Below are 7,628 nucleotides of genomic sequence, written 5' to 3' on the forward strand. Positions count from 1 at the left end.
ATTGCAAATGGCAAGATTTCATTCTTTTTATGGCTGAGTAATATTCTCCTCTGTATCCACGTATAACTTTTGACTCCTCCAAAACCTAACTACTCATAGCCTGCTGTTGACCCCAGCCTTGTGAGTAGCATAAACAGTTTATTAACCCAAATTCTGAATATTATGTGTATTATATACTGTATTCTTACAACAAAGGAAGCTAGAGAAAATAAAATGTTATTAAGAAAATCATCAAGGTATTATGCTTAACGAAATAAGTCAATCGGAGAAAGACAACTATCATGTGATCTCCCTGGTATGAGGTAGTGGAGCTGCAATGTGGGGGGTTTATGTGGTAGGAAAAGAATAAATGAAACAAGATGGGATTGGGAGGGAGACAAACCATAAGAGACTCTTATTCTCACAAAACTAATGGGGGTTGCTTGGGGGAGGGGGAGGGAGAGGGTGGTGGGATTATGGATATTGGAGAAAATATGTGCTATAGTGAGTGCTGTGAAGTGTGTAAACTTGGCGATTCATAAACCTGTACCCCTGGGTCTAATAATACATTGTATGTTAATAAGAAAATTAAATAAATAGAAAAACAAAACTAAGGAAACACATTGATAATAATATAATAATGTTAGGGGACATTAACACCACACTGACAGCAATGGACAGATCATCTAAGCAGAAGATCAACAAGGAAGCAAGGGCTTTGAATACCACACTGGAAAAGATGGCACCACAGACATATTCAGAACATTTTATCCTCAACAGCAGAACGCACATTCTTTCTGAGTGCACATGGAACATTCTTCAGAATTCATCAAATATGGGGTCACAAATCAAGTCTCAACCAATACAAAAAGGGTGAGACCATAACATGCATATTTTGAGAGCACAATGATATGAAATTTGAAGTCAACAACAATAAAAAATTTGTAAGGACCCCAAATATTCAGAGGCTAAAGAACATCCTACTGAAGAATGAGTGGTTCAAGCAAGAAATTAAAAAAATATATATTAAAAAATACAAAGAAGCAAATAATAATGAAAACATGAGAGTTCAAAAGCTTTGGGATTCAGCAGAGACAGTCCCAAGAGGAAAGCAGATAACAAAAGTCTTCTTCAAGAAACAAACAAAAACAAAGTTTCAAATACACAATCTAACCTCACACCTAAAGGACCTGGAGGGGGGGAAAAACAGCAAGTAAATACTAACTCTAGCAAGGGAAGAGAAAAAATAAAGATGAGAGCAGGAATCAATGATATAGACTTAAAAAAAAATGAAGCTGTAGAACAGATCAATGGAACTAGAAGGTGGATAAAGTGATAAAATGATTGATAGTGATAAAAGGATTGATAAACCCCTAGACAGGCATATCAAAAAGAAAAGACAAAGAACCCAAATACATAAAATCAGGACTGAAAGAGGAGAGATCACAACCATCAGGAAAAGAAATATAATTATAAGAGACTATGATAAGCAATTGTGTTCCAAGAAATTAGGCTATCTGGAAGAAACTGATGCATTCCTAGACACATATAGACTCCCAAAATTAAAACAGGAAGAAATAGAAAACCTGAACAGACCTATTGCCAGCAAATAATTCGATTCAGCAATCACAAATCTCCCAACAAACAAGAGTCCAGGGCCAGATGGCTTCCCAGGGGAATTCTACCAAACAATCAAGGAAGAATTAATACGTAATCTTTTCAAATTATCCCAAACAATAGAAATGGAAGGAAAACTTCAGGACTCATTCTATAAGACCAGTTTTATGTTGATCCCCAAGCCAGACAAGGACCCCACTAAAAAGGAGAATTACAGACAAATATCCCTGATGAACATGATTGCAAAAGTTCTCATCAAGATCCTAGCTAATAGGATCCGACAGTAGCACATTAAAAGGATTATTTGCCATGACCTAGTGGGACTTATTCCTAAGCTGCAGGCATGGTTCAACATTCACAGTTCAATCAACATGATACACCAATTAGTAAAAGAAAGAATAAGAACCATATGATCCTCTCAAATGTGGAAAAAAAAAAAACATTTGACAAAATACAAAATCTTTTCTTGGTAAGAACCCTCCACAATATAGGGACAGAAAAAACATATCTCAATATCATAAATGCCATATACAAAAGACCCACAGTGAATATCATCCTAAATGGGGGAAAAATAGAGTTTTTCCTCTAAGGTCAGGAACACGGCAGGGATACCCACTTTCAGCACTGTTGTTCAGCACCTCAATGATCAGACAACAGAAAGTATCAAAGGCATGCAAATCTTCAAAGAAAAAGTGAAACATTGACTCTTTGCAGATGACTTGATACTCTCTGTAGAGAGCCTGAAAGATTCCACCAAAAATTTGCTAGAACTGATATGGGAATTTAGCAAAGTCACAGGTTATAAAATCAATGCACAGAAGTCTGTTACATAGCTATACACTAAAAATGAAACAACAGAAAGAGAAATCAAGTACTCGATCTTGTTTCAATGGCACCAAAAAACATAAGAAACCAAGGAATAATCATAACCAAAGAAGTAAATGATTTGTGCTCTGAAAACCATACACTACTTATGAAAGAAATTGAGGAAGACATGAAGAAATGGAAAAACATTCCATGCTCATGGATTGGAAGAACAAATATTGTTTAAAATGTCTCTGCTACCCAAAGCAATCTACATATTCAATGCAATCTCTATCAAAATATCATTTTTTTCACAGAGTAGAAACACATAGTCCTAAAATATGTATGGAAACAGAAAAGACTCTGAATTGTTGAAGAAATGTTGAAAAAGGAAATACAAGCTGGAGTCATCACAATTCTGGATTCCAGTTATATTACAATGCTGTAATAATCAAGACAACATGGTACTGGCACAAAAACAGACACATAGATCAAAGGAACAGAACAGAGAACCCAGAAATGAACCCTGAACTCTATAGTAAACTTACCTCTGACAGAGCAAAGAAAGAATATCCAATGCAAAGAAGAGAGTCTCTTCAATAAATGCTGCAGGAAAAATTGGACAGCCACATGCATAAGAATGAAACTGGACCATTTTCCTACACCATACACAAAAATAAACGCAAGATGGATGAAAGACCTCAGTGCGAGAAGGAATCCATCAGAATCCTAGAGGAGAACACAGGCAAAAAACTCTTTGACCTCGGGTACAGCACCTTCTTTCTAGACATCTCACCAAAGGCAATGGAATAAAAAGAAAACAAAATTGAACCATTGTAATTTCATTCGGATAAAAAAAAATCTTTTTGCGGTCATGGAAACAATCACCAAAATTAAAGGGAAGCCTACAGAATGGGAGGAAATGTTTTTAAATGACATATCATATAAAGGGGCAGTAACCAAAATCTTTAAGAAACTTATCAAACTCAAAACATCCCCCCAAAAAAATCAAATCAGGAAATGTGCAGAACACGTAGAGGAATATTTCTCCAAAGAAGACCTACAAATGGCTAACAGACACATGGATAAATGCTCATCATTCCACATCAGGGAATGATCAAATCAAAAGCACAATGAGATACCACTGCACACCAGTCAGAATGGTTAAAACGAACATCTCAGGAAACAACATGTGTTAGTGAGGATGTGAAGAAAAGGGAACCCTTTTACACTGTTGGTGAGAATGCAAACTAGTTTAGCCACTCTGAAAAACAGCATGGAGGTTCCTAAAAGTTAAAAATACAACTACCTTATGACGCAGCAATTTCACAACTAGGTATTTATCTAAATGATACAAAGATAGTGATTCAAAAGGGCACGAGCACCCCAATGTTTATAGTAACACTGTCCATAATAGCCAAAATATGGAAAGAGCTCAGATATCCATTGACAGAGGAGTGGATAAAGAAGAGGTGGTATAGGGGTGCCTGGGTGGCTTGGTCAGTTAAGCATTTGCCTTTTGTTCAGGTCATGATTCCAGGGTCCTGGGATGGAGCCCTGCATCGGGCTCCCTGCTCAGTAGAGAGCCTGCTTCTCTCTCTCCCTCTGCCTGCCCCTCCCTCTGTTTGTGCTCTCTCTCTCTCTGACAAATAAATAAATAAAGTAGTTAGGAAAAAAAATAAGTGTGTATATATACATATATATATACACACACACATATGTGTATGTATGTATATATTGGAATATTATTCAGCCATCACAAAAAATGAAAAATGAAATCTTGCCATTTTCAGTGATGTAGATGGAACCAGAGGGTATTGTGCTAAGCAAAATAAGCCAGTTATTGAAAGACAATTATCAGATTATTTCACTTATATGTGGAATTTAAGAAACAAAACAGATGAACATAGGGGAAGGGAAAGAAAAATAAAGTAAGATAAAAGGGAAGAGAGAGGCAAGCCATAAGAGACTCTTAAATATAGGAAACAAGCTGTGGGTTGCTGGAGGAGAGGTGGGTGGGGTGAATGGGGTAACTTGGCCATTAAGGAGGGCACTTGATGTAATGAACACTGGGTGTTACATGAAACTGATGAATCAGTAAATTCTGCCCTTGAAACTAATAACACAGTACATGTTAACTTAATTGAATTAAAACACAAAATTTTAAAAAAAGGTGATGATACTCTCCGAATATATCACCAGCTTAAATGCAAACCCTACCAAACACTCAGTAAGCTTTTCTTCTGACATTGAACAACTGATGTTAAAATCCATGGAGGAATTTCAGAAAATGAGAATTGTCAAAACAGCGATTTTTTAAGGAAAAATAAAAGATGAACAAAGTTAGAGGACTCACTATTTATATTTTCAAAGCATACTAAGTGGTGGATCACTAAATTATACTCCTGAAAGCAATATTACCCCATATGTTAACTAACTAGAATGTAAGTAAAACCTTGAAACAAACAAACCAAAAACCTACTACAGAGCCACAGTAATTAAGACTATGTGGCACCGGCATAAAGAAGGGTGTATAGACCAATGGCATAGAATTGAGAGTCCAGGAATAAATTGATATGTTCATGGTCAATTGATTTTCAATGAAGATGCCAGGAAAACTCAATGGAGGCATAATATTATTTTCATCAAATGGTGCACAGACAACTAGATACCACATACAAAAAGAATGCAATTGGACCCCTACAGAACACTATATACCAATATTAATGTATAGTATAGATCAGACCTAAATATAAGCATCAAATCTATAAACCTCTTAGGAGACTGCTTGGGTGTAACTTTATGACTCCATCTAGGCAATGGTTTCTTAGAATGACATTGAAAGCAGAAACAACCAGAAAATGATAAATTGCACTTCATCTAAATAAAAACATGTGTGATTTCACAAGAAAATGAGAAGACAACCCCTAGAGATGAGAAAATTTATGAAGTCATATACCTGATAAGAGTCTAGTATTCAGAATATATAAATAACTCTAACAATAGTAAAAAGATAAATAACCCAATTAAAAGGTGTAAAAAGTATTTGAATAGATATTTTCCTCCGAAAAAGGTATGTCAATGGCCAATAATCACATGATAAGATGACCAACATCATCGGTCATTAAAGACTTCAAATCAAAACCACAATGAGATACCACTTCACAGTCACTAGGATGGCTATAAAAAAAAATCTACAAAAAATAACAAGTGTTGGAAAGGGTGTTGGGAAGGCAAAAATCCTCATACACTTCTGGTGAGAAAGTAAAATGGTGCAGCCACATTGGAAAACAATCTGACATTTCCTCAAAAAAAAAAAAAAATGTAGATTTACCATGTGACCCAGTTATTCCGCTTGTAAGTGTATACCCCCAAAAATTTAAAAACGAAGTTCAAACAAATATTTCTATAGCAACATTATTCATAATATTCCCAAGGTGAAAACTATCCCAGTGCCCAATCCCCATCCAAAGGATAAATTGTGGTACATCCACATAATGGAGTGTTATTCATTGATAAAAAGGAAAGATGTACAGATACATGTTACAACAAGAGATGGACATTGAAAACATTATTCTAAGTGGAAAAATCCAGTCACAAGAGGCAGCATATTGTATGATTCCACTCATATGAACTGTCCAGAATGGGTGAATCTGTAGAGACAGAATACGGATTATCAGTTGCCAGGGGCTAGGTGGGGGGGTGATTACTAATAGGTATGGAGTTTATTTCTGGATTGGTGAAAATGTTCTGGAATTAGATAATAATGATTGTTGCACATCCTTATGAATATTCTAAAAACCGAATTGTACATTTTATTTTTTAAGGATTTATTTATTTATTTATTTTAGAGAGATGGAGGGAAGGAGAGAGAGAGAGAGAGAGAGAATAAGCAGGAGGGACAGAGGGTGTGCGTGAGAGAGAGTCTTTCTTTTTCTTTTTTTTAATGATTTTATTTATTTATTTGACAGAGAGAGATCACAAGTAGGCAGAGAGGCAGGTAGACAGAGGGAGAGGCAGGTAGACAGAGGGAGAAGCAGGTTCCTCGCTGAGCAGACAGCCTGACATGGGGCTCGATCCCAGGACCCTGAGACCATGACCTGAGCTGAAGGCAGTGCCTTAACACACTGAGCCACCCAGGTGCCCCAAGAGAGAGAGAATCTTAAGCAGAATCCATGCTGAGCATGGAGCCTGATGTGTAGCTCAATTCCAGGACCCTGAGATCATGACCTGAGCTAAAACCAAGAGTGAGATGCTCAACTGACTGCACCACCCAGATGCCTGAATTGTACATTTTTAAAGAGTAATCTTTTTGGTATATCAATTATATCTCAACTAAAAATGAGTATCACTTTGTTACTGGAAATCCTCAGAGGAGGCAAGATGGTGGAAGAGTAGGGGACCTCACTTTATGTGGTCCCTTGAATTTAAATAGTAACTATCAAATCATTCTGAACACCCATGAATTCAACCTGAGATGTAAGTAAAAAATATCTGAAACTCTACAAGTAGAAAATTGACCACTTTTTGCAAGGTAGGAGGTGCAGAGAAGTAAATCTGAATGAAAATGTCAAAAGATAAATGGAGGGGGGCAGGGAACCTCCCTGAACTGGCTACCAGAAAGTGATATAGTCCCTGAGGGCAAAATTGGAATCCTTAGAAATCTGCTCCAGTGAGAAACATCCCTGTCTGAAAGGCGTTCAGGGGTTGAAACAGGCAGATTCCTAGGTGGCACAGTGTTGTTTCAGGATTCCTGGAGTCACAGAATTAATGGGGGTGCCTGAGCTGGTAGAGTTCCCAAGCAGGTAAGTGGGGAAACTGGTCACAGTCAGTGAGTCCAGGAAGGGACTCTCAGTTCAGTATACCATTAACTGTGAGCCAGGGCACAGTTGGGTGACTGCTTTCTGCCTGGGGTCCCTGAGGAGGACTTGAAGACCAGATCCCTCTGCCATCCCCAGAAGGGGCAGAGTGGGTGGGAGCACAACTGGGCAACAGCTCTCATGGAAGTGGCCCTGTAAAGGACAGTGTGGGGCAAACCTCTGCTGTTTCCTGGGAGGGGCGGAACAGGTGCATGCATGACTGGGCAACAATTCTCAAGGTGGGGTCCCTGTAAAGGTCAGTACTGGGCAACTCTCTGCCATCCCATGGGAGGGTTGGAGCAGTGACTGCTCTCAGCACCAGGACCCCACAAGGTACAGTAATGCAGGAACTGTTGAATTCCCCTGGGA

Source organism: Enhydra lutris, unplaced genomic scaffold, assembly GCF_002288905.1.
Source record: "Enhydra lutris kenyoni isolate GAN:26980312 unplaced genomic scaffold, ASM228890v2 scaffoldscaffold105, whole genome shotgun sequence".
NCBI lineage: Eukaryota > Metazoa > Chordata > Mammalia > Carnivora > Mustelidae > Enhydra > Enhydra lutris.